The sequence below is a fragment of the Telopea speciosissima genome, chromosome 8, assembly GCF_018873765.1.
Source record: "Telopea speciosissima isolate NSW1024214 ecotype Mountain lineage chromosome 8, Tspe_v1, whole genome shotgun sequence".
In the NCBI taxonomy this organism is placed as follows: domain Eukaryota; kingdom Viridiplantae; phylum Streptophyta; class Magnoliopsida; order Proteales; family Proteaceae; genus Telopea; species Telopea speciosissima.
The window spans coordinates 36680624-36708539 of NC_057923.1; the positions used below are offsets into that span (position 1 = coordinate 36680624).

General features: G+C 41.8%; 1 protein-coding gene across 4 annotated transcripts in view; it reads right to left on the reverse strand.

Moving 5' to 3' along the window:
- LOC122671651 (WD repeat-containing protein 11-like) overlaps window positions 1-27916 on the reverse strand; it is a 153450-nt gene that overhangs the window by 63463 nt on the left and 62071 nt on the right. The window lies entirely within an intron of this gene.

Sequence of the window (27916 nt, forward strand, 5' to 3'; positions counted from 1 at the left end):
GGCCATAAATTGGTCTCCTTTTTGGCTGCTGCTCTCAAGGTTATCGGGTCCTCTGTTTTTCTGCCTTATTTTGGGTTTTTTTTGGCTGAAATCGATTTGTTTTGGCCTGTCCTATTTGTTGGCTGCATCTGTCCAAGCTTTGAGATATCATCTACTTGGTTATCATGGCTGATTCTAAGCCTCCTACAGATCACTTTAATGTTCAGATTACTACCATTAAGTTGAATGGTGCTTCGAACTATCTTCTTTGGTTTCAAGCCTTTGAGGTATATGTTACTACTCGCCGGAAGATGTCTTACCTTACTATGACTCCTTCAGCCTCTACTGATGATAAATATAAAGATTGGAAGGCTGAGAATGCAACCCTCCTCTGCAGGCTTTGGAATAGCATGGGGCCCTCCATAGCCTCAAATGTGATGTTTCATAAAACTGCCAAGGGAGTCTGGGAAGAACTCAAGGAGAGCTATTCTCAAGACACTAATCTTTCACGGATTTATGATTTGTATGAAAAGTTTTTCTCCTCCAAGCAAGAGGGAAAATCTCTTGGCGAATACTACAGCTCTTTGAAGGGCATGTGGGAGGAACTCAATGTGTACCAGCCTATATCTACTGATGCTGCTGTGATTAAGGCTCAACGTTCTGAATTTCTTGTTGCTAAGTACCTCTCTGGGTTAGATTCTGATCTTCAGTCAGTCAAAAGCCAATTATTGACTGGTTAGAAGATCCCGTCTATGAATGAAGCTTACTGTCGCATACAAAGGGTTGTTTCTCCTTCCACGGTCAAATCTGATGCAGCTCCTGTCTCTAAGGATAATTCTGCCCTTTTTACTTCTACTGGAGGGCATAGTCGTGGTGGTGGTACCTCTTCTCGAGGTGGTCGTGGTTCTGGAACTGGTCATGGTCGTTTGGCTGGTTCCTCTTCTGGTGATGGTGGTTCTCGATGGTGTTCTCATTGTGGTCGTCCTAACCACATTGTTGAAAAATGCTGGCTGAAACATGGCAAACCACAATGGACTCGTGAGCAGTTTGCCAATGCCGCAGTCTCTGATGGAGTGGCTGATTCTGTGCATCCCTCTAACACTAATCATGGGTCTCCTACTGATGGTGGTAGTACTTCTAGTGACCTGATTTCTCAACTGTTACAACGAGTTCAACAACTGGAGGCATCATCATCTTCTACTCCTACAGCTACTCTCGCCCACTCAGGTACTACTGCATGTTTCGCCTCTTCATCCTCTCCGTGTGTCATTGACTCCGGTGCTTCTTCTCATATGACTAGTAAGCCTAATTTATTTTCCTCTTTTACTCAGTCTACTACTTCATCTCGGATTTCCATTGCCGATGGATCTTTTATTCCTGTTACTGGCCATGGGGATATCCCCTTATCATCTAATCTTTCCTTGACTAATGTTCTTCATGTACCTAGGCTGCCTCTTAATCTTTTGGCTGTCAGTCAGTTAACTAAATCTTTAAATTGCTCTATAATCTTTCATCCATCTCATTGTGTCTTCCAGGATCTCGCAACGAGGACGACAATTGGTGGTGGGCATGAGAAGGGTGGTCTCTATTATTTTGATTTGGCAACTTCTCCAACAGCGGCTGTTGCTACTGCTTCTGATGTTTGTCCATTACATTGGCACTATCGGCTAGGACATCCTTCCTTATCCAAGCTGCGACATCTGGTTCCTAGCTGCAAATCTGTCTCCCGTATTGAGTGTGAAGCTTGTGAGCTTGGCAAGCATCATCGTACTGTTTTTCCTTTTAGTCCTGAGTCTAGGAGTACTTCTTTATTTCAGTTAGTCCATTCTGATATTTGGGGTCCATGTAGGGTCAAGAGTCGATTGGGCTTTCGTTATTTTGTCAGTTTTATTGATGATCATTCTCGGATGACATGGTTGTACCTCTTGAAGGATAGATCTGAGTTTGTTTCTGTTTTCAAACAATTTTATAATGAAATTCGTATTCAATTTGGTGTTCATTTAAAAATTTTACGTACTGATAATGCTCTGGAACTGGTTCAACATGAGATCTTTTCCTTTTGTTCTGACAATGGCATTCTTCATCAAACAAGTTGCTCTTATACACCACAACAAAATGGTGTGGCGGAGCACAAAAACCGCCATTTGTTAGACATTACTAGATCATTAATGTTTCATATGAATGTTCCTAAACTCTATTGGGCTGATGCAGTGTTGATTGCTTGTTTCTTGATTAATCGCATGCCTTCCTCGGTTCTTCATGATCAAATTCCTTTTAATGCTGTTTTTCTGGAGCGGGCTGCTTTCTCTCTTCCTCCTCGTGTTTTTGGTTGCCAATGTTTTGTTCATATTCTTTGCCCTGGCCTTGATAAATTGTCTCCTAGGGCTATCAAGTGTCTGTTTCTTGATTATTCTCGTACCCAGAAGGGGTATCGATGTTTTGATCCTGTTTCTCACCAACACTTTGTCTCCGCTGATGTGACTTTCTTCGAAAATACTCCTTATTTTCCTGGTTCTCCCAGTGATATTGATCTCCCTGTTGCTACTGGTGTTGCTGGTCCGGTTGTTCCTACTGTTCCTCCTCTTCCGTTGGTTGCCAATCCTCTGCGGGTCTATCACCGCCGGGCCCAACAGCAGCCGCCGCCTGTGCTACCTCAAAATGTTGTTGCTGCCCCTCTACCGCCACCAGCTGAGTCCTTGCCTGCGGATCCTCCTTTAGATGCTCATGACCGTCCTATTGCTTTGCGCAAAGGTACTCGTAATTGCACTCAAAATAGTTCACTTTATCCATTGGCAAATTATGTCTCTGTTGCTCATCTCCCAACTTCTTATCGTGCTTTTGCTACTACATTATCCTCTACCTTTGTTCCCACTTCTTATACCCTTGCCTTGTCTCACCCGAGGTGCAAACATGCTATGGATGTGGAGATGGATGCCTTGATCTCTCGTAAGACTTGGTCATTAGTGGATCTACCACCTGGTAAGGATCTTGTTAAGTGTCGTTGGGTGTATACAGTTAAATACAATCCAGATGGAACTGTGGAACGGCTCAAGGCCCGTTTGGTTGCTAAAGGGTTTACACAGACCTATGGGATCGACTATTTTGAGACCTTCTCTCCTGTTGCTCGTTTGAATTCTGTTCGTATCATACTTTCCTTGGCTATCAATCTTGATTGGCCTCTATTTCAGATGGATGTGAAGAACGCCTTCTTATATGGTGATCTCCAGGAGGAGGTATATATGGAGCAACCTCCTAGGTATGTTGTTCAGGGGGAGGATAGTGTCCGGGTTTGTCGCCTTCATAAGGCAATTTATGGACTAAAACAGTCTCCCCATGCATGGTTTGATAAATTCAGCAGTATTGTGGCTGGTTATGGGTTCTCTCAGTGCTATTTTGATCACTCTATTTTTGTTAGGCGTCAGGGGTCTAACGTGGTCATTCTTGCAGTATATGTCGATGATATCATTGTTACTAGTAATGATACTTCTGGAATTGCACAGGTGAAGACTTATTTACATGATAATTTCCAGATCAAAGACTTAGGTTGCCTCAGGTACTTTCTTGGCATTGAGGTTGTTCGCTGCTCTCGAGGTCTTAGCCTGTCCCAGAGAAAGTATGTCCTTGATTTACTTGATGAGACAGGGATGTTAGGTTGTAAACCTATTGATACTCCTATGGATCCCCACATCAAGTTTGGTGCTTCTGATGACAAAGAGTTTGGTGACATACATCAGTATCAACGTTTGGTTGGTAAACTTATTTATCTCACAGTTACTCGTCCAGATATCTCATTTGCTGTAGGGGTCGTTAGTCAGTGCATGCAGAACCCTAAGCAAGTACATTGGGATGCTGCCTGTCGCATTCTAAGATACCTCAAAAGTGCTCCTGGTAAGGGATTAGTGTATTGTCGCCATGGTCATATCAACGTGGTTGGGTTCTCTAATGCGGATTGGGCTGGTTCTGATGGCGATAGAAGATCGACCACGGGTTATTATACTTTCTTTGGAGGAAACTTGGTCACTTGGAAGAGCAAGAAACAGACGACTGTAGCTCGTTCTAGTGCTGAGGCTGAATACAGAGCCATGGCTCATACTGCTGCAGAGTTGATGTGGATTCATTCATTCCTTATTGAGCTTGGTTATTCCAGTAATCAGCCCATGGAAATGTACTGTGATAACCAAGCTGCTATTTACATTGCCAACAACCCTGTCTTTCATGAACGGACCAAACACATTGAAGTTGATTGTCATTTTGTTCGAGATGCTGTTCAGAAGAAGCTCATTGTCACTCCTTTTGTTCGTTCGCAGTTTCAGCTTGGAGATATGTTTACGAAGGCCTTGTTTCGACCTCAGTTCTTGGATGGTTGTTCCAAGCTGGTTCTTGGTGATGTCTACGCTTCAACTTGAGCGGGAGTGTTAAAGATGTCAATTAGTTTAGTAGTCTAGGGGGTGTTTGGTTTGATTTCTGACTTATTTATGTTTATAGTTTATTTTCTATATTAAGGGTAGTTTAGGTATTTACTCTTGTAATGGGCTTTATTCAATATAAGTAATATTGTTCCCCTCACAATTCAATTAATTAGAATTGTGAGGGAGTTTTCCTGCTCTCTCTATCGATCTCTCTTCTCCATCTTTCTCTTCTCTTCTCCTTCTCCATCTTCTTCCCTCTTCTTCTCTACTGGTCACGATTGCAGGTCTGCACTCTCACAGGAAAGTACAAACAAATGGATGTTGTTGATGATGGTGTTGTTGAAATTGATGCTAGTAGTGGTGGTGATGCTAGCAGGGAAACAAAATACAAGGGTATAAGATTCAAAGAAGATGGAGTATTCACAAGAGGTAAATCCTTGTTGAATGGAAAAGGGAAGCCACCATGGTATAAGCAACCCTGCCAAAATCCCTCTTTGGATCCACATCCTCAGTCTCATCCTCTTCACTCAGGTAATTCCTCTCCTTCTGAATTAGATCTTCCCATTGCTATGAGAAAGGGGAAGAAAGCCTGTACTAACCCCATAGCCCAGTTTGTTTCCTATGACTCCATTTCTCCTACAGGTATTGCTTTTTCCACTGCTCTTGAGTCTTCTTCCATTCCCAAAAATGTCACAGAGGCCTTATCCAATCCAAAATGGATGCAAGCAATGACTGAGGAAATGGTAGCTCTAGAGAAGAACAATACTTGGACACTTGTTGATCTTCCCAGGGGGAGAACTCTAGTTGGATGCAAATGGGTTTATACAATCAAGTATAGATCCGATGGTACAGTGGAAAGGTACAAAGCTCGGCTGGTTGCAAAAGGGTATAGTCAGATGTATGGCATTGACTACCAAGAGACTTTTGCCCCTGTAGCCAAGCATAACTCCATCAGGGTTCTTCTTTCAGTAGCAGCCAATAAAGATTGGCCAATGTACCAATTAGATGTGAAGAATGCATTTCTTCATGGAGATTTAGCAGAAGTAGTGTACATGCAGCCTCCACCTGGTTTTAAGTGTCCCTCAGCTGAAGGGAAAGTGTGTTTGTTGAAGAAAGCTCTCTATGGCCTAAAGCAGTCTCCTAAGGCCTGGTTTAAGAGATTTCGACAAGCCATTCTAAAGAATGGGTATTATCAGAGTCAAGCTGACCATACCTTGTTTATAAGGAGAGGTAATGGTACAATTACAGCTCTCATTGTCTATGTTGATGACATTGTGGTGACTGGGAATGATGTTGCTGAGATAAATAGATTGAAGTCTTATCTGGCTAAACAGTTTGAGATCAAAGACCTTGGAGTCTTGAAATACTTCTTGGGTATTGAGGTATCTAGATCAAGGAAAGAGATCAACATTTGCCAAAGGAAATTTGTCTTGGATCTTCTGAAAGAGACAGGGATGATGGGGTGCAAACCAGCCATTTCCCCCATTAATCCGAATCATAAACTTGGTGATGAATGTGGTTCTTCTCTTATAGATGCAAGCAAGTACCAAAGGTTAGTTGGGAAACTAATCTATCTCTCCTTGACTCGACCAGACATCTCTTATGCAGTTGGAGTGGTGAGTCAGTTCATGCATGCTCCCAGGAGTGGACATCTGGATGCAGTGTATCGCATCATTAGATACTTGAAATCCTGTCCAGGAAAAGGTCTTCTATTTGCCAGGCATGGCCATTTGCAGATTGAAGGCTACACAGATGCTGATTGGGCTGGTTCAGTCTCTGACAGGAGATCTACTTCTGGGTCTTGTACCTTTGTGGGTGGTAATCTAGTTACCTAGAGGAGCAAGAAACAACCAGTTGTTACTCGATCCAGTGGTGAGGCCGAGTTTAAGGCCATGGCCCATGGAGTATGTGAGCTTATATGGCAGAAAAGGCTTCTTCAAGACTTGAACTTTGAAACTGAAGGGCCAATGAGACTTTATTATGACAACAAAGCTGCCATAAGCATTGCCCATAATCCGTTTCAACATGATCGAACCAAGCATATTGAGGTTGATCGTCACTTCATTAAAGAGAAGCTGGCTTCTGGGTGCATTTGTACTCCCTTTGTGAAGACAGGTGATCAAGTAGCAGATATCTTCACCAAGGGTCTCCCTCCTAGTCTATTTAGTACTCTATTGTGCAAGCTGGGAATGTAGGACATTTATTCTCCAACTTGAGGGGGAGTGTTAGAGTTGTTAGAATATCTTGTATAGGGGTAGTTCTGTCATTGTCTAGTTATAAGACATGACTAAGTTGTATTTTTACTTTCTTGTCTTATTTCCCTTTACCTCCCTAGGGAGGCTTGTGTAATTTGGAAGAGTTAATTAATGAAGCTAATATGTGTGTTGAGAATCACTCAACACACATAATCGATTCTCCCATTCTCTTCTCTTCTTCTTCTTCTTTCCTCTTCTCTCCCTCTTCGTCTTGCTGTAAACCTCTGCTCTTACCAGATTCGACCTACCTTTAAGTTCCAACTGATTCAACTATAGGGGCTGTTACTTGTGATCATTGTCACAAGCCTTACCACACCAAAGAGAAGTGCTGGAAACTTCATGGGAAGCCAGCTGACTATGAGGCTAAAGGGGCTGCCAAGAAAAAGACAAAAAATAAGGCAAACCACTCTGAATCTGTTCCTACAGCCCCAGCTACTGATACTGGCCTATCCCAGGATGATCTACAGCCTTTCCGACGATTGCTAAGGTCTTCCCCTGCTATTGCCTCAACTACATCAGCTCCTGCCACCTCTTCTGCTCCTTCAGGTTCACACTTTGCCCGGTTAGGTAATCCATTTGGTCGTCATTGTGCTTCTGTAGCTTCCCATCCTTGGATCATAGATTCTGGGGCTACGAATCACATGACCGGTTCCTCTAGCCTATTCCATAGGTATTCTCCCACTTCTGGGAAAGACAAGGTCGAAGTAGCTGATGGTTCCCTTTCCTCCATATCTAGAAAAGGAATCATCAACTGCACTTCATCCCTTACTTTGTCTTTAGTTTTGCATATTCCTAATTTTACTACTAACCTTCTTTCTATTAGTAGTCTTACTTGTGATCTTGACTGTAAAGTGACTTGTTTTTCCTTCCCATTGTGTGTTTCAGGATCTGGCCTCTGGGAAGACGATTGGATTGGGTAAAGTGCATGGTGGCTTGTACCTGCTTGATGATGGTCGTCTCACTCCACCACCGTTACCATCTCCATATTAGCACTCCTTAGTCTCTTTTGAAATTTACTAGTGGCACTCTAGATTAGGTCACCCTCCAATAGGAATATTAGCATCTTTATTTCCTACTTTGGTCAAATCATGTTATAAGACCGATTTTTTTTTTTGTGAGGCTTGTGTTCTGGCCAAACAGACACGTTCTACTTATTCAGTTTCAAATAAAAGGAGTTCTTCACTTTTTTAGTTGGTGCATTCTGATGTTTGGGGCCCTAGTCGTAAAACTCCCCTTTCTGGTCATCGTTGGTTTGTTTCTTTTATTGATTGTCATTCTAGGTATACATGGGTATATCTTATGCACACTAAGAGTCAAGTTTTTTCCTGTTTTTCAGCATTTCCATAGAATGGTCCAAACTCAGTTCAAGGCTAGTCTCAAGGTTTTGAGAAGTGATAAAGGCACCGTGTATAAGGAACACCAATTTCAGAAGTATGGCTGATAATGGGATTATTTACCAGACTAGTTGTGTCGATACCCTAGCCCAAAATGGTGTAGCTAAAAGGAAGAACCGACATTTGTTGGAAGTGACTAGGGCGTTGATGTTTTCACGCCATGTCCCCTCCCAATATTGGGGGGGATGATATCCTCACGGCAACCTATCTCATTAATCGGTTGCCTTCTCGTGTTCCTGACTCTCGCAGTCTGGCTGAACTTTTACAAAGATTCCAACTTTGTGGTTCCTCCCAAGGTGTTTGGTTGTTTTGCTATGCTAGATACACGAAATCTCATGGTAAACTTGACCCTCGTGGGTTGCGGTGTGCTTTTATTGGTTACTCTCCAACCCATAAAGGTTATAAGTGTTACCATCCCCCTTCCCGTCGTGCTCTGGTCAGTATGGATGTGTCTATGACGAACATCTTTCCTTTTATCCATCACCACATCTTCAGGGGAGAATTCTAGTTCTAGTGAAGATGTGTTTATACTTCCTCCCCTTGAGGCTCCTCCTACTTTGGAGCCTATGGCTGCTATCCAGCCTACTTTGGAGCCTACTTTGGCTGCTGCCCCTTCTTCCACAGGGATTCCTTTACAAGGGGAGCTTGTAGAAAATAATGGTGGTCATGTTCCTAGTCAGGGGGAGTTGACTCCAGTTCATAAGACCATCAGTGAATTTCAGAAGAGAATTGACAACTCCAATGTCATCACCTACCAAAAGAGATGCTCCAAAAGAGGGCAGCATCAATCCACTGTGGCACCCATACCTATCCAATTACCGGCTCAGGATCCAGATCCTTGTCCTCCTCCTCCTGGTGAGACTTCTCCTTCCAAACTACCAATTCCTTGCATCCCATTTCTCGCTTTGTTTCTTATAGTTCTCTTTCTCCGTCTTTTCGTGCATTTATGTCTTCTCTTTCTTCTGTTTCTGTTCCTAAAAATTGGCAGGAAGCTTATGCATATGGAAAGTGGAAGGCAGCTATGTTGGAAGAAATGACAGCCTGAAGAAAAAATAATACTTGGAATCTTGTAGATCTTCCTCCAGGGAAAAAACCAGTGTGATGTAATGTTTATGGTCAAACAGAAGGTTGATGGCACTGTGGATTGGTATAAAGCACGTCTGGTTGCAAGAGGCTTCACTCAGACATATGAGACTGACTACCAGGAAACCATTGCCCCTGCTGCAATGTTGAATACAGTTCGGGTTTTGCTATCTTGTGCAGTCAATCTTGGATAGGATCTACAACAGCTGGATATGAAGAATGCCTTCCTAAACGGAGAACTTGGTGAGAAGGTGTACATGGATATTCCACCAAGGTTTTCTCGTGACAGTAATCAAGGTAAAGTGTGCAAGTTGAAACGAGCTCTTTACGTGCTGAAGCAGTCACCTAGAGCTTGGTTCGGTCGGTTTCACAAGGCCATGATTTCTGTGGGCTATAAACAAAGTAATGTTGATCACACTCTCTTTATAAAGAGGGCTAGTGAAATCATCACTGTTCTTATAGTCTATGTGGTTGACATTGTGGTTCCTGGCAACAATGGTGATGAGATCAACCGGTTGAAGAAGTTTCTTGGGTAGGAGTTCGAGATTAAAGATCTAGGGAAGCTACGGTACTTTCTTGGGATTGAGGTTGCCAAGTCTTTTAAAGACATCTTTCTCTCATAAAGGAAGTATGTCCTAGACTTGTTGTCTGATACTAGTTTGTTAGGATGTCACCCTTCAGATACTCCTATGGAGGCTACTGTTTGTCTCAAAGAAAAGGAGGGTGAACTTGTTGATAAAGGCTGGTACCAAAGACTAGTAGAGAAGCTAATTTATCTCTCACATACACATCCAGACATTGTTGTTGCTGTAAGTATTGTGAGTAAGTTTATGCATGACCCCGATTCTTCTCATATGGAGGCTGTCCTTCGGATTCTTCACTACTTAAAGTCAGCTCCTGGAAAAGGCATTCTTATGTCTCCTCATGGTCACCTACGGATAGAGGCATATACCAATGCTGACTGGGCTGGTTCTACTTGTAAAATCCGCAATTAATTTAAACTTTTTGGAACTTGTATGATCTCAGGTTCCAGCTCTATGTCCATGATTGCTTAGATGCTATGGGCTGCATCGGTCGAGGACACAGATGAAATATTCGACAAACCTATGGAGGATTCTAGGATCCTTCCCAACTTGCCCTTCTAGAGTCAGAGGACCCCGATGGAACCCCGCACCGGAGTTACCTGTGTCGGATTTGCTGCCCGGACACTATACAGAAGCTTTCTCTCAATTAGAATTATTGTAAATATAATTTAAATGTATTTATATAATGTTTTGTACGACCAAATAGAATTAGAGGGGTATTTTAGTTAAATTGCCTCTGTGGGACCCACATCCCCAGTGGGGAATCCTGTTCCAGACAATTACCCGTATCCGGATCAACCCTGATGTGGCATGACATCTTTCTATGGAAAAAATAAGGCAATAAATACAAATATTCAGGTTTAAATCTAATATTATGCCCAAATGACCAAGCTGCCCCTTAGTGCTTAAGTACTAACTATATATATGTATTTCATTCTAACTATTCATAAATCACAAACAAATTAAGGAAGCTAAGAAATTTCGTTCTAGCCATGAGAAGGAAAAAAGAAAAGGGGAAAAGAGAAGAAAAGAGAGAGAAGATGGGGCTGCTTTTGAAAGCTTCGACGCCATACTTCGAATTGAGCATAAGAACCACCAATTGAGACTGAACTGCTTAATTGAAGGGCTGCCTACACCTGTTTCTGCTTCCACACTCAGGTAGACCATGGAAAACCTTGCTGATTTTCTTTTTGCTTCCTTTCTTCTCCAACCTAAATTCACCTAAACAAGCTTACCACCATTAAAGCTTCAAGGTTGAGCTTGAATATTGAAATTTTGCTATGAATTGGACTGTTTTGGAACAGTCCTAGACCAATTAAACCTGAAATTGTATGATTAACCCCAATCTGACTCTAGTTGCTGAAACTATTAACTATGAAATAAACCCTAAGCCAACTAATTTAGGTTTAATTGATAAAATCCCTAAATTAGGAAGCCAAACATGAAATTGAACCTCTAATTAGACTGACCCACCTTAGTTTAATCTAAAACACCAAATTTGGACCATGCATGCAAAGATCTGGCCAATTGAAGCAAAACCCCCAAATTCGGACACTGGGCCAGATGCTGTTACAGTCCCAGGGGCGGTTGACCTGCTCCCTGGAAGTCTGCATCCGGCTCCCCCTTTTTGATGCCCCTATGATCTAAACCCTATGGGACTTGGCCTTGGACTGTCTCAGGACCTAATGAGTGATATTTGTATGTTGTTATAAGTCTATTTCTACTGTTCTTGTCTATTTTGCTGGGTCTTGGAGAGTTAATTGCAATAGGCTAAGCTACATTTCAGGTAAGAGGATTTTGACTTTAATTTCGGCGTGTTTGTGATATTTAATTTTGTTTTATTATGGTTGCCATGTTATGCATCACACTAATAATACTGATCATGTATTTTTGTTAGCTTTAACTTCTTTGCATTAGATGTGCATGATATTAGGTTACATTTCCATATTGCATTTTGCATTTATTACTTGATTCTTGGAATTTATTATGATGTTGATGTTGTTGGACAGAATTGTTGTATTATCTATTATGATTCATATGTCATCATGATAGTATGCATTGGGTTAGGATTGGCATGAACCCAGTGCAACGACCCTTACCAACAGGGATTGAGGTGTTGGATAACCCGTGGTAGGTCCGAAGGGTTAATTCCGGAATGTCATTCACTGTCCCATTTTAACGTGTGTACTCCTCTGTGGGAACAAACAGTAGGGTTAGTCATTGGGGGTCTGCTAGGGTCCGATGAGTTCATGCCGGAACTGGCGGATTTCCACCGTAGTAGAGTGGTATTCTTGGGAAGACCGATGAGTTCATTCCGTGACCGGGAATATCATACCTACTACAGTAGCACTTATACCTTATGAGACTTAATATTGCTGTTAGGTGCATTCTTAGATCTAGGTCATGCATCATGGACTATTTGCACTTGCTTGTGTGTTTCCCTTACTGAGCTCGGCAGAGCTCACCCCCATGGATCCTTATTTTTTTTCAGATGATCTTGTTGTTGCTTCTGTGGGAGTCTCCTCTACGAAGGACTCTCCTTCAGCCCTTGGAGTTGATGCTCCTCTGACGGTGGTGCATGATGCTTCGTGCTCGTGCGATGACTACGCGTTCTCCTGAGATAATGCTAGATTCAGGCTTCTTCCCCTCTTTTACTTATACACTTTTGTATAGTTTATGTACATAAGACCTTTTGTTTTAATTCTTTTGTTTATGGAAGAATCACTATAACTCTGGTCTTTTGAATATGTATATATATCACTGTTCAGTTTAGTGTCCCTTTATTGCTGTCTTATTTGTGCATTTAATTGCTTCCGCTTCTTTTAATTCTGTATTTGTGGATATGATTGCGAATAGAGTACAACACTTGCGATCCTGGTGGGTTGGTTGGATGTGAGACACATCCAGTCATACTTGGCCCTTAGAAACCAGGCCGGGGTGTGACATTTAAGTGGTATCAGAGTAATCATGCTCTATTTCTATTCGCAGTCAAGTTCATGATACGGCTGCTCTTGGACTCATTGATCTGAAGGTGAGTCCGGTCTAGGGTTAAATAAAAACCTTAACTAAAAGCTACCAAGTAAAAAGAAACTTGATTGTGAGACTTGTATAAAAAATAAAAATAAAAATAAATAAAATAAAATAGAACCTAAGATACATCAAAATAATAAAATAGATAGAACATAAAATAAGGTTAAACATGTACATTAAAAATATGTATTATTGTAACAAGTGCGAATAGAGAAAGAAATTAAATACCTTATGATACTAAAATATGTATTCTTGTGTCGTTATTATTATTATTATTAATATTGCATATAGTGTATGATGAAGCATACTATATTGTCAGTTGCTGCATTCATACTTTATATGCACATTCTTGTATCAAACTATAAATGTATATGCTAATAGTTTGATTTCTTCCTCAGCTGATCAACTATGGTGGGCCAGCATCCTAACACTTCTCAGAGGCGTACCACTGAAGGGGTGTGCACAGGCAGCCTCTTCCTCTAACCCTGCCCATAATGATCCTCCAGCTGAGGGTGCACAAGGAAACCCTCCTGACATGCCTATACATGACGTTGCTAGCCTTGTGAACACTATAATGGAAAGGCAGCAACAGCAAATGCATCACATGGTCACTGCCATGGGTGATCAATTCCAAGCAGTTATTAGGAATTTACAGACTCCACAGGCAGCCCCTGCTGTCCCTACCCCTCCTGCACAGCATAATGATGTAGAAGGTCGCCTAATGGAGAGGTTTCTGAAGATCCAGCCACTCACATTTGCTGGGATTACCCAGGACACACTGCAGCCCGTGAGATGAGTAAAAGAAATGGAGAAGGCTTTTAAGTTTCTAGGCTATACCGAAGAGCAGAAGTTTACCTGTGCTGGTTATAAGCTTCAGTCTGAAGCAGAAGCTTGGTGGGAGACAACTAGGCCTAACTTAGAGGCTGCCCACCCAATTCTGACATGGGAGATCTTCAAGCAAGCCTTCTTTGGAAACTACTTTCCCACCAGTGTAAGGAAGAAGAAGGAAATTGAATTGGCTGAGTTGCCACAGGGACCTAGATCAGTGTTGGAATACCAATAGAAGTTCGAGGAGCTTTTCTTCTTTGCTCCTCCTCATCTAAACACTGATGAAGCTATAGCTCAGAAATTTGAAGAAGGGTTGAGGCCACAAATTGCCTCCATCATGACTACTCGACCCACCCAGGGTTACTCTGAGGTAGTACAGCTGGCAAAGAGAGTGGCAGATAAACAAAGAGAAGCCTATCAAGTAAACCAAGGCCTTAGCAAGAGGTCTGTACCGTTTAGAGACAGAGAATACAACAAGTTCTCCAAGCCCTCCTATTATAGCTCAGCTCCATCTCAGTCTCAAAAGAGTGATTCAGAACCATCGGCCCCCAAGCCGGTATATGCAAACCCCACCATAAGGGCTATTGAAGCATCGATACCTACTGCCAATCAAGAAGCCAAATGCTACAATTGTGGTCAAGCGAGTCACTTTTCAAGGTCCTGTTACAACCAGAGACCCATACTCCCTTATCGACAACAAGGAAACCAGCCTTAGGGGCGAGTTATCTCCGTCTCTGCTGATGATGCTAGGGCAAACCAAACAGTTGCTATAGGTATCACCCTTGTCTATGCATCATTAGTATATTCATTGTTTGATATCATGCATGTGTATACACTAAGTCCTTATCATATAGGTACCATTCCTGTTTGTTTATCACCAGCATATGCACTGTTTAACACCCATAGAGTCAGTGATAGAACTAAGCACTGTATCTGGACCGTGTTCAGTAAAGATTTCTGGCCAGGAGATGATTGCCCATTTGATTCAACTTTATATGACTGACTTTGAACTCATATTAAGTATGGATTGGTTGGCGGCATACAAAGTAGTTGTGCTTTATGCAGAGAGGAAAGTCTTATTCAAGCCAAGAGCCGAGAAAGAATTTATGTTTGTGGGTGACAAAAGTGAAGACTTAGGAGTATAATATAGCTTAGGACTGCCTTAAAAAAATAATAATAATAATAATAATAATAATAATAACTAAATAAATAAAAAGAAGAATAATACTACATTGCTTAGATTAAGTAAACAAAAGAAAAAGGATAGGAGACAGCTAGACAAATGGGAACTCATCTCACAACTGATACAAGGGGGTTAATGAAGATAAAAACATATATAGGCTTTAACAAAGATCAAATAGGACTACTAAGTAAACCACAATAAAATCCCTAATACGAACTATAAGGAACTAACCTAATTTCATGGAAAGTGCATTGAAAATTAGACCCAAAAAAAGTATAGCACTATAGGTGACTGAACCCCCTATGAAAGCAACCCAAGCAGCCATAGGACACGTGTAGAAGCGAATAATAACATTTGATATAATTAGGCTAGGCTTACCTAAGGCCTAGGATCTATTAAAACCCCAATCAAATTTTAAGTAACCTGAAGTATTAGAAGGAGAACCTCCTAGATAAGAAGAAATTTCACATAAGAAAACTTATGAACAATCCAAGTATTGAAAGGTATAGGAAAATTTAAGGATTTCATAATGAAAGACCTAGGAATGCTAGTTTAGGCATCCTGCCAAACACCTGAAAGGTATTAGAATAACAAGCTCTTCTTAAAAAAAAAAAAAAAAATTTTGAATTCCTTCACTTAAAACATAATGCAGTCAACACAAGAACAACTGAGAATAGAAAGGGACTGAAACTGAAAGATTTGATAATACTTTGCAAAACGATAGGTATGAGTGGAGTAATGGGTCCCCGAATGTCCCCTCCGTTATTGGGAGTGAGCAATAGGGATCCCATCAATATTCCAATTCATCCTACAGTTGAGTTAAGTATTACAAAACCAGAAGTGAAAGTCTTCATAAAGGAAAAACCCTATAAGCAAGAATTGTACAAATTTATACAGTACAACCCAAACTTCAAAAATATTGATAAAAGTATAATAATCGAATTATCTGAAGATATCATGAACAGAATGGAATTTAAATACAAGAAGAACATAAACAAATACTAAAGAGTAATAAGAACGAAAATAATGATAACAATACTAATGAGAATATTTTCTTTGGATTCTTAGTGTAGATACTTACTTTGTCGAATGCTGAGTGAGCCTTGTAATGGATTGTTCCCAGCCTACATTAGATACTCTAGGACCCCCATGTTGTTTATTCTTGTGTGTTTACAGAAAGAATAGGAGAGTTTAGGAAATGGGAGTAGTGTCTTCGGTCAGTTTAAAATGCTGTCTGACCCGGAACCGGTCAACAAAGCCATCGACCAATAGATCGTACGGTACCCAATACAGGAGACGACTTAAGAGTGTAAGTTATAATGTAGTTGAAGTGACTTCAACTGTTCGGATTACCAACTGCGTCAATTTCGAGGACGAAATTCTAATGAGGGGGGTGGAGTGTAAAATCCGCAATAAATTTAAACTTTTTGGAACTTGCATGATCTCAGGTTCAAGCTCTGTGTCCATGATTGCTTAGATGCTATGGGCTGCATCGGTCGAGGACATAGATGAAATACTCAACACACCTATAGAGGATTCCAGGATCCTTCCCAACTTGGCCTTCTGGAGTCAGAGGACCCCGATGGAACCTTGCACTGGAGTTACCTATGTCGGATTTGTTGCCTGGAGACTATGCAGAAGCTTTCCCTTAATTAGAATTATTGTAAATATAATTTAAATGTATTTATATAATGTTTTGTACGACCAAATAGAATTAGAGGGGTATTTTAGTCAAATTGCCTCTGTGGGACCCATATCCCCAGTGGGGAATCCTGTTCCAGACAATTACGCGTATCCGGATCACCCCTGATGTCGCATGACATCTTTCTATGGTGAAAATAAGGCAATAAATACAAATATTCAGGTTTAAATCTAATATTATGCCCAAATGACCAAGCTGCCCCTTAGTGCTTAAGTACTAACTATATATATGTAGTTCATTCTAACTATTCATAAATCACAAACAAATTAAGAAAGCTAAGAAATTTCGTTCCAGCCTTGAGAAGGAAGAAAGAAACGGGGAAAAGAGAAGAGAAGAGAGAGAAGAAGGGGCTGCTTTTAAATCGAACTCGAAAAAACTCGAATCGAATTTCTTGGTCTCATCCTTAGTGATCAAGGCCTCCAACTCCAAGATCACATCCTAATAAAAATTAAGGATTTTCCCTCTGTCCTCCGCGACAAACAGCATCTCCAACAGTTCTTAGGTATCCTGAACTATGGACGCAATTACATAAAAGACCTCTCAACTAAAGAAAAGTCTTTTATTAAAATTGAAAAAAGATGTTGACTTTTCTTGGACTCCTTCTGACACACAGATAGTCCTTGACATACAGACCGAGATTACCAAATCTTGCCCGTCTGTTTATTTCCCTCTTGCTGGTGATCTCTTGATCTTAGAGACAGATGCTAGCAATGAACATTGGGGATGTGTCCTGAAAGCACGACCCCTTAAAAACCCTTCTGATGAACAAATTTGCGGATATAACACTGGCAAATTTACCCCGGCGCAGCAAAATTATAATATTTATGAAAAAGAAATTCTTGCCATTGTCAATGCTATTCAACGGTTTAGAATTTATCTTTTACCTGAGAAGTTTCTTATTCGAACTGATAATCAAGCGGTTCGTGATTTTCTTAAAACCAAAATCAAAGAAACCAATTCTCGCCGTATTAATTGGGCCAATCTTATTAACCAATATCAGTATGAGATTGTACATGTTAAAGGCACTGACAATTTTCTGGCTGATTATCTTAGCAGGCCGCCGACATCATGAATCCTCGGCATCCCCCTGATAAGGGTAAAGGTAAAGGTGTATACCCCCTTCTGCTCGAGCATTCAAAGCTCCCCTTCGTAAGGATTTTTCTGACACCGATTCTACTGCTGTCATTAATATCTTTCATCGGTATGTCACATCCGACACCGATATTTTCTTTCAATCGAATCAAAACCCCAAAAACTACACATATGTTAAGGGCTCTTTTGATTTCTCCGGTTTCAAACCATACACTCTCGATGTCCTCATGGATACCGGTGCTACCGGATGCATTTGTAAATCAACTGCACTTCCTGGCCATCTTTGGGAAAAATTGGAACAACCCACGTATATTAGTGGTGTTTCGGGTCCCACAACGACCCTTGAGTATCGTGCTCACAATATCCCAATCTTCTTCCAAAACCCCCTTCTGCTCGAGCATTCAAAGCTCCCCTTCGTAAGGATTTTTCTGACACCGATTCTACTGCTGTCATTAATATCTTTCATCGGTATGTCACATCCGACACCGATATTTTCTTTCAATCGAATCAAAACCCCAAAAACTACACATATGTTACGGGCTCTTTTGATTTCTCCGGTTTCAAACCATACTCGATTGGCATGATATCCAACTTCCACAGGAATGGATGCTCTCCGATATTCTTGATACCCCTCAAAATATCACTGCTCCTTCTCCTCCTACCTTTGAACTACAGGCTTCTGGAAATAATCTTTATTTTCGCCGACGTTCTACTGGTTCTCCTTCTCCACCTCGAACTTCGAGTACTCCTTCTCTTAGATCCGCCATACCTGGCTCATCTACTACCTCGATTGGCTCTTCTTCTTGCCATTCAGTTTCTTCTTATGTTCCACGCAATCTGCCTGGATTCAACCCGCAGAACTGGATACCCCCTTCTGCTCGAGCATTCAAAGCTCCCCTTCGTAAGGATTTTTCTGACACCGATTCTACTGCTGTCATTAATATCTTTCATCGGTATGTCACATCCGACACCGATATTTTCTTTCAATCGAATCAAAACCCCAAAAACTACACATATGTTAAGGGCTCTTTTGATTTCTCCGGTTTCAAAACATACACTCTCGATGTCCTCATGGATACCAGTGCTACCGAATGCATTTGTAAATCAACTGCACTTCCTGGCCATCTTTGGGAAAAATTGGAACAACCCACGTATATTAGTGGTGTTTCGGGTCCCACTACGACCCTTGAGTATCGTGCTCACAGATTGTATCGAAGATCATTTAAAAGATGCTCTCTTCCATAAAGCATACAAAATCTGCTTATATTTAAAAGCTAAAGAAATCCTTCCCCGGGAAATATTTCCAATGATTCAACGTCATTGTGATCATACCCAATACCAGCGCTATCAAGATTTTATGCTGGAATTTCCCAAAAATATAATACGGACTGAACAACATAATCAGCACCGTCTTATCTTCTACCCTGGCTCCGAACCATGGAGTACTGCTGCTGTTGAATGGGGACTAGTAGGCCAACTGGTCTTCTCTAGTGATAATACTGCTGTCCTCGACCAATTGCCCATGATGATCAGAACGATGATCTCCCATGCTGTCGCCAATTGGAGATTCACTGGTGGACTTGACTTCACCATCTACAGCACCCTCGGTTGGTGTGAACGCGAACGCTTCTTTCAGCCCTATCAGCTCTGGCATCTCCGCCCGGCCTCTTGCTACGCCTTCGCCAACCCCTCCCTTGTTACAGATGAAGCCGAAGCTCTGCATATTGCTAATTTGCAGATCCATGCGGAAAGCCTGTACAAACAGTCCTTGATCGCCTTACACAAAGAAGCTCTTGGACTCACTCATCCTAACGGTTGTCCACGATACCGTTACCTTGTCTCAGACGGAAGACGACTCTTCGTCACCCAGTTCATGATGGATTACGAGATCCCTGATGAAGTTGCTGCCGATACATTCCAACTGATCGACCAGCTCCAGACGCTCTCTCCCGTTCTCGACATCCCTGGCACTCTCCTCGCCGATGTTGCCGAAGCCGTTGAAACCATGGCTGCAGCCGACGCCGCAGAACTTGCTGCTCAAGAAGCCGCCGCTGACGCTCTCCTCAACGAGCCCAATCCGCTCTTTGCCGGTCACGACGAAGATGACATCAATCTCGGATCAGACTAACGTCATCCCTGACGTCATCCGCAGGTCCCACATGATGAACAGTGCCGCCGCCCTACGTCACTCGACGTCACCAAATAGTGCCGCCGCCCTACGTCACCCAGGACGTCATTTGGACCCCTGAACAGTGCTGAATAGTACCAGCCGCCCTACGTCAGCACACGTCAGCAGTTACTATTCCGGAATTGAAATAAAATTTTGGAATCCGTAGCCGACCTCTCCTTCTATATAAGGCAACTCATTTCTTCAGAGAAAGCAGACCTAGCTCCGCCAGCTCTCGAGTTCCGCCTCTCTCTTCTTCTCTCTCTCTTTTGTAAATTGGTATCAGAGCTTTAGTACGCTCTTTTTCTTTTCTTTGTAACCGCACCTGACCAAACAGGTATAGAATTTGTTAATGATCTCTAGATAGTATCGAGGATCTACAAAGGATCGTCAATCCTATCTTCTGATCTGCAACAGAGTGAAAGAGGCAGACTTATTGCCAACTTATGGTAAGGTTATGCACATATATTAAAGTTTTTGTTTTATATTTTCTTTCTGTATGCCCATATATTGCAGTTTCTTGTTTTTCTTTTCTGTTCTTTGTTGAGACCTATGAGCACACAACCAAAGATTATCTGCGAAGTGATAGATCGCTGAGGGTTACCCCCTTTGAGTACTGCGAAGGTCGTTTTATCGATCTAGAGTTCTGGTTAGCACACACACAGGTTGGTTTATTGCTGTTTATTTCTTTACTTTTATCTTGTGACTTCCACGGCCATATATTTGCATAGGAGATTGATGTCCTGAGGAACACCAGGTTGGAAGAACCGTACGTGTTTAGGACCCTTGTCTCTCGATGATTGCAAACGGGTTTAGCCCCAGGAAGTTATCTTTTTAATTGCTTAGTTAATTCATGGCATCTTTTCCTCCTTGTTTCTGTGATGACCCACTCATCCCATATGACCACAGTATTCACGCACAGCACGATCGCACTAGCACTAGCGGTGCACTTAATTTTTTAATTGATCTCACATTAGAACATAATGAAAAAATATCAAAAAAATTAGATACCACTCTCATTCTCTTGTCAGATCTGGTTGGAACCCAACCAGAAACACCCCCTGAATGCCCTCCCCGGGCTACTTTTCTTGTTATTAGCACTCAATCTGAATGAGACCAATATGAATGTATCTCAAACGAGGATGTTTGGCTACTAATCGTTGGATTTGAGCCGGATTGAACAGGGAGATCTCAAGAGACGCATCATCCGTAGACTGAGCAGTGGAATTGCCACTTGCTTGGTCAAAGAAACGTCGAGACCAGAGGTTAAGCTTGGAAAGCTTGTAAACCTCGTCATGCTTAATAGATTTAAGCTTAGTGAAGAGATTAGGGTCAAAAGAGACATCTTCACGAATAAGATGAGTAAGAGAAACCGAGTCATTTTCAGAAGAAGGAATCGGTTGGATTTCGATAGGAGCCGAATCGGTAGTAGACTCGTCTTTCATAAAGATGAAATCAGAGGAGTCGTCATCAGAACCAGAGCAATCTGATTTAGAGAAGACTTCATAGAGAAGTTCTGTGGGGTCAGAAACTTCGGAGAAGAAAAGAATCTCGTAATTACATTCGTCTAGGTAACGAATCATTTTACGGGCATTCTTGGATTTGTTAGGGCATTCATTGGCAAAATGGCCCTTTTCATTACAGAGGTAGCAGGTACATTGAGATTTGTCCTTTTTACCAGTGTAAGGGGTACGTTTAGAAACAAAACGTTTTTGGGTGAAACGTTTGTTCTTGGACGAAGAAGAGTCCTTTGAAGGAAAGTCTTTTTTATGGAATTTCTTCCAATGATACCTTTTTTTCTTGGAACGAAAAGGAAAGGAATTGAAAGACTTAGGTTTAGGTTTGGAAAATTGAGATGGCTTAGTACCAAACTCAAATTCGTCTTGAAGAAGATCCTTACAGAGGCCGGGAGACCTTCGTTTATTGTTTGGCGCGCGTGCCTTTAAACAGTGATCTAAGATATGGCGAAACACGAAATTGATTCGGTTGCCAAGCGTATCAACGGATTTGGAATCGTTGATGAAACCAGGGTATGTCGTATGACATAATTCATCCCAAGGAGGAGGGAGTTTAGGAAAGAACTGTTCTTTCCAATAATCAGATTTTGTATGATCTAATAATTGAAAAAGAGACATATATTTTTTAGAAAAAGCTTCAAATTCGTTTAAATTGTTAAGCTTAATCTTGGTGAGGTTGAAACTGACATCTTCTGCAAGCTTGTCAGGGTGATGGTAACCACAAAACTCGGATTTTAAGAGTTTCGTGAATTCGACCAAGACTTTCTCAGGGTTTGAGACATAAGTCAGAAGGGTTGTTTTTGCAACTTTCCCATCTTCGGTATGGTCAAACTTTTTAATAAATTGCAAGACATCACCTTGCAGGGAACCACAAAAGTATTCTAAGAATTGTTCTACTTTCCATGTGGCCTTCGCCAACCCCTCCCTTGTTACAGATGAAGCCGAAGCTCTGCATATTGCTAATTTGCAGATCCATGCGGAAAGCCTGTACAAACAGTCCTTGATCGCCTTACACAAAGAAGCTCATGGACTCACTCATCCTAACGGTTGTCCACGATACCGTTACCTTGTCTCAGACGGAAGACGACTCTTCGTCACCCAGTTCATGATGGATTACGAGATCCCTGATGAAGTTGCAGCCGATACATTCCAACTGATCGACCAGCTCCAGACGCTCTCTCCCGTTCTCGACATCCCTGGCGCTCTCCTCGCCGATGTTGCGAAGCCGTTGAAACCATGGCTCGGCCCGACGCCCGTGAACTTGCGCTCGAAGCTACGACGCGCTCTCCTCAACGAGCCCAATCCGCTCTTTGCGGTCACGGCGAAGATGACATCAATCTCGGATCGGACTAACGTCATCCCCGGCGTCATCCGCGAGTCCACATGATGAAACGATACCGCCGCCTACGTACCCAGGGCGTCATCGGACCCACGAGCGGTCTTGAATAGTACCGGCCGCCCTACGTCGCAGCACGTCGTGATTACTATTCCGAATTGAAATAAAATTTTGGAATCCGTGGCGACCTCTCCTACATATAAGGCGACTCATTTCTTCAGAGAAAGCGGACCTAGCTCGCGGCTCTCGAGTTCCGCCTCTCTCTTCTTCTCTCTCTCTTTTGTAAATTGGTATCGAGCTTTAGTACGCTCTTTTTCTTTTCTTTGTAACGCACTTTGACCAAACAGGTATAGAATTTGTTAATGATCTCTAGATAGTATCGAGGATCTACCGAGGATCGTCAATCCTATCTTCGATGCAACAGTGAAAAGAGGAGACTTATTGCCAACTTATTGTAAGGTTATGCACATATATTGAAGTTTTTGTTTTGTATTTTCTTTCGTATGCCCAGATATTGCAGTTTCTTGTTTTTCCTTTCTGTTCTTTGTTGAGACCTATGAGCACACAACCAAAGACTATCTGCGAAGTGATAGATCGCGAGGTTACCCCCTTTAGTGCTGCGAAGGTCGTTTTATCGATCTAGAGTTAAGTTAGCACACACAGTTGGTTTATTCTTGTTTATTTCTTTGCGTTTATATTGTGACTTCCACGGCCATATATTTGCATAGGAGATTGATGTCCTGAGGAACACCAGGTTGGAAGAACCGTACGTGTTTAGGACCCTTGTCTCTCCCAGTATTGCAAACGGGTTTAGCCCCCAGGAAGTTATCTTTTTAATTGCTTAGTTAATTCATGGCATCTTTTCCTCCTTGTTTCTGTGATGACCCACTCATCCCATATGACCACAGTATTCACGCACAGCACGATCGCACTAGCACTAGCGGTGCACTTAATTTTTTAATTGATCTCACATTAGAACATAATGAAAAAATATCAAAAAAATTAGATACCACTCTCACTCTCTTGTCAGATCTGGTTGGAACCCAACCAGAAACACCCCCTGAATGCCCTCCCCGGGCTACTTTTCTTGTTATTAGCACTCTAACTGAGGATTCTTCTTCTGAACCTCCTCCTCCTGATGATAATTATATTTATCATAAAGAAATTATGGATCATTGGAAAGATCGGTATAAAGCCTCCATAGATGATTTGGAAAAAACCCGCCTTCTCTCCATGATGCAACAATTCTATGTTGACAACCAACAGAGTTTTGTCGCACATAATTTTGTGCTTTTCTCTGACGATGACGACGACGATGAGATTCTCAACGAATCGTCCTCTGACTCAGTTTCGTCCTCCTCTGACTCAGACTTTGAGTCACCCCCCGAGTCTATCCCTGACTCATCTCCTGTTACCCACAGTATCCCAACTGTCGGTCAATCTTCTTCTTCTAAACGCAAGGTCGGTCCAACAGACCATCTTGACACTGATGCGGACTTTCAACCCCACACCGGGGCCCGCACTTCTTTTGGTACTGACGATGTCTTTACCGCCTCCATCAACCCTGAGGTTCCCATCCTTACCCGAAAGGACGACCTCCATAAATATGGGTTAGCCTCCTATGGCACTTATTTGGATCTTACCAATATTGCCATCAAGGATTATGATAAGGCAATCACAGAATGGGCTCAAACCTTTTCTTTGTTGATTACCAATAACAAGACCACATGGAAAGTAGAACAATTCTTAGAATACTTTTGTGCTTCCCTGCAAGGTGATGTCTTGCAATTTATTAAAAAGTTTGACCAAACCGAAGATGGGAAAGTTGCAAAAACAACCCTTCTGACTTATGTCTCAAACCTTGAGAAAGTCTTGGTCGAATTCACGAAACTCTTAAAATCCAAGTTTTGTGGTTATCATCACCCTGACAAAGAAATAAACAGCAATAAACCAACCTGTGTGTGTGCTAACCAGAACTCTAGATCGATAAAACGACCTTCGCAGTACTCAAAGGGGGTAACCCTCAGCGATCTATCACTTCGCAGATAGTCTTTGGTTGTGTGCTGATAGGTCTCAACAAAGAACAGAAAGGAAAGACAAGAAACTGCAATATAGGGGCATACAGAAAGAAAATACAAAACAAAAAACTTCAATATATGTGCATAACCTTACAATAAGTTGGCAATAAGTCTGCCTCTTTCACTCTGTTGCAGATCAGAAGATAGGATTGACGATCTAGAGTTCTGGTTAGCACACACACAGGTTGGTTTATTGCTGTTTATTTCTTTGCTTTTATCTTGTGACTTCCACGGCCATATATTTGCATAGGAGATTGATGTCCTGAGGAACACCAGGTTGGAAGAACCGTACGTGTTTAGGACCCTTGTCTCTCCCAGTATTGCAAACGGGTTTAGCCCCCAGGAAGTTATCTTTTTAATTGCTTAGTTAATTCATGGCATCTTTTCCTCCTTGTTTCTGTGATGACCCACTCATCCCATATGACCACAGTATTCACGCACAGCACGATCGCACTAGCACTAGCGGTGCACTTAATTTTTTAATGGATTTAAGCTTAGTGAAGAGATTAGGGTCAAAAGAGACATCTTCACGAATACGATGAGTAAGAGAAACCGAGTCATTTTCAGAAGAAGGAATCGGTTGGATTTCGATAGGAGCCGAATCGGTAGTAGACTCGTCTTCCATAAAGATGAAATCAGAGGAGTCGTCATCAGAACCAGAGCAATCTGATTCAGAGAAGACTTCATAGAGAAGTTCTGTGGGGTCAGAAACTTCGGAGAAGAAAAGAATCTCGTAATTACATTCGTCTAGGTAACGAATCATTTTACGGGCATTCTTGGATTTGTTAGGGCATTCATTGGCAAAATGGCCCTTTTCACTACAGAGGTAGCAGGTACATTGAGATTTGTCCTTTTTACCAGTGTAAGGGGTACGTTTAGAAACAAAACGTTTTTGGGTGAAACGTTTGTTCGTGGACGAAGAAGAGTCCTTTGAAGGAAAGTCTTTTTTATGGAATTTCTTCCAATGATACCTTTTTTTCTTGGAACGAAAAGGAAAGGAATTGAAAGACTTAGGTTTAGGTTTGGAAAATTGAGATGGCTTAGTACCAAACTCAAATTCGTTTTGAAGAAGATCCTTACAAAGGCCGGGGGAGACCTTCTGTTTCAACTGTTTGGCAGCGCGTGCCTTTAAACAGTGATCTAAGATATGGCGAAACACGAAATTGATTCGGTTGCCAAGCGTATCAACGGATTTGGAATCGTTGATGAAACCAGGGTATGTCGTATGACATAATTCATCCCAAGGAAGAGTGAGTTTAGGAAAGAACTGTTCTTTCCAATAATCAGATTTTGTATGATCTAATAATTGAAAAAGAGACATATTTTTTAGAAAAAGCTTCAAATTCGTTTAAATTGTTAAGCTTAATCTTGGTGAGGTTGAAACTGACATCTTCTGCAAGCTTGTCAGGGTGATGATAACCACAAAACTCGGATTTTAAGAGTTTCGTGAATTCGACCAAGACTTTCTCCGGGTTTGAGACATAAGTCAGAAGGGTTGTTTTTGCAACTTTCCCATCTTCGGTTTGGTCAAACTTTTTAATAAATTGCAAGACATCACCTTGCAGGGAACCACAAAAGTATTCTAAGAATTGTTCTACTTTCCATGTGGTCTTGTTATTGGTAATCAACAAAGAAAAGGTTTGAGCCCATTCTGTGATTGCCTTATCATAATCCTTGATGGCAATATTGGTAAGATCCAAATAAGTGCCATAGGAGGCTAACCCATATTTATGGAGGTCGTCCTTTCGGGTAAGGATGGGAACCTCAGGGTTGATGGAGGCGGTAAAGACATCGTCAGTACCAAAAGAAGTGCGGGCCCCGGTGTGGGGTTGAAAGTCCGCATCAGTGTCAAGATGGTCTGTTGGACCGACCTTGCGTTTAGAAGAAGAAGATTGACCGACAGTTGGGATACTGTGGGTAACAGGAGATGAGTCAGGGATAGACTCGGGGGGTGACTCAAAGTCTGAGTCAGAGGAGGACGAAACTGAGTCAGAGATTGGTATCAAAGCTTTAGTACGCTCTTTTTCTTTTCTTTGTAACCGCACCTGACCAAACAGGTATAGAATTTGTTAATGATCTCTAGATAGTATCGAGGATCTACCAAGGATCGTCAATCCTATCTTCTGATCTGCAACAGAGTGAAAGAGGCAGACTTATTGCCAACTTATTGTAAGGTTATGCACATATATTGAAGTTTTTGTTTTATATTTTTACTTCTGTATGCCCATATATTGCAGTTTCTTGTTTTTCCTTTCTGTTCTTTGTTGAGACCTATGAGCACAAAACCAAAGACTATCTGCGAAGTGATAGATCGCTGAGGGTTACCCCCTTTGAGTACTGCGAAGGTCGTTTTATCGATCTAGAGTTCTGGTTAGCATACACACAGGTTGGTTTATTGCTGTTTATTTCTTTGCTTTTATCTTGTGACTTCCACGGCCATATATTTGCATAGGAGATTGATGTCCTGAGGAACACCAGGTTGGAAGAACCGTACGTGTTTAGGACCCTTGTCTCTCCCAGTATTGCAAACGGGTTTAGCCCCCAGGAAGTTATCTTTTTAATTGCTTAGTTAATTCATGGCATCTTTTCCTCCTTGTTTCTGTGATGACCCACTCATCCCATATGACCACAGTATTCACGCACAGCACGATCGCACTAGCACTAGCGGTGCACTTAATTTTTTAATTGATCTCACATTAGAACATAATGAAAAAATATCAAAAAAATTAGATACCACTCTCATCTCTCTTGTCGGATCTGGTTGGAACTGACGAAACACCCGAATGCCCTCCCGGGCTACGTTTTCTTGTTATTAGCACTCTAACTGAGGATTCTTCTTCTGAACCTCCTCCTCCTGATGATAATTATATTTATCATAAAGAAATTATGGATCATTGGAAAGATCGGTATAAAGCCTCCATAGATGATTTGGAAAAAACCCGCCTTCTCTCCATGATGCAACAATTCTATGTTGACAACCAACAGAGTTTTGTCGCACATAATTTTGTGCTTTTCTCTGACGATGACGACGACGATGAGATTCTCAACGAATCGTCCTCTGACTCAGTTTCGTCCTCCTCTGACTCAGACTTTGAGTCACCCCCCGAGTCTATCCCTGACTCATCTCCTGTTACCCACAGTATCCCAACTGTCGGTCAATCTTCTTCTTCTAAACGCAAGGTCGGTCCAACAGACCATCTTGACACTGATGCGGACTTTCAACCCCACACCGGGGCCCGCACTTCTTTTGGTACTGACGATGTCTTTACCGCCTCCATC